General features: G+C 33.8%; 1 protein-coding gene across 2 annotated transcripts in view; it reads right to left on the bottom strand.

Moving 5' to 3' along the window:
• The window catches only part of dlgap5 (discs, large (Drosophila) homolog-associated protein 5), a 9,145-nt gene that overhangs the window by 1,864 nt on the left and 6,790 nt on the right, over window positions 1-491 (bottom strand). The window lies entirely within an intron of this gene.

Here is a 491-nt window from a genome sequence, read left to right as displayed (position 1 = left end):
TAAATTATCCAAAACAGCTAGGATGTAGCTGAAATATTAGCTAAACTCCAAAATAGCCTAAAAAGTCTTAGTAAATGCCTAAATAGTCTAAAAAGCTAGCAGAATGATAATTTTTAAAACTTTAAAGCTATAACTTTTTAACTTAATTATGAATAATAAAAATGCAGGAATATTATTCCAGAATAAATCAACTTAAACCTTAAATAACTTTCAATATTTTACTCTCCATAAAAATATATATAGTTACAATTATACAAGTTAGAAATTATAACATCGGGTCATTAATAACGATAAAATAAAATGATCTGGAGGGCCGGATAGAATTACCCGTCGGGCTGGATCCGGCCCCCGGGCCTTGACTTTGACACGTGGCGTTTATCTTCCAATTGTGGTCGGTTTCTAATTCACACCACTCTCCAAAAAACGGCAGGTCTAACAGGTGTTTGTTACTGTAAACGCCAGTCTCTGGTGGGTTTGTCTGCATTTTGTGA

Source organism: Oryzias melastigma, linkage group LG19, assembly GCF_002922805.2.
Source record: "Oryzias melastigma strain HK-1 linkage group LG19, ASM292280v2, whole genome shotgun sequence".
NCBI lineage: Eukaryota > Metazoa > Chordata > Actinopteri > Beloniformes > Adrianichthyidae > Oryzias > Oryzias melastigma.
Note: the sequence above shows the minus strand (reverse complement) of the source record. Positions and strands in the feature narration are given on the sequence as shown.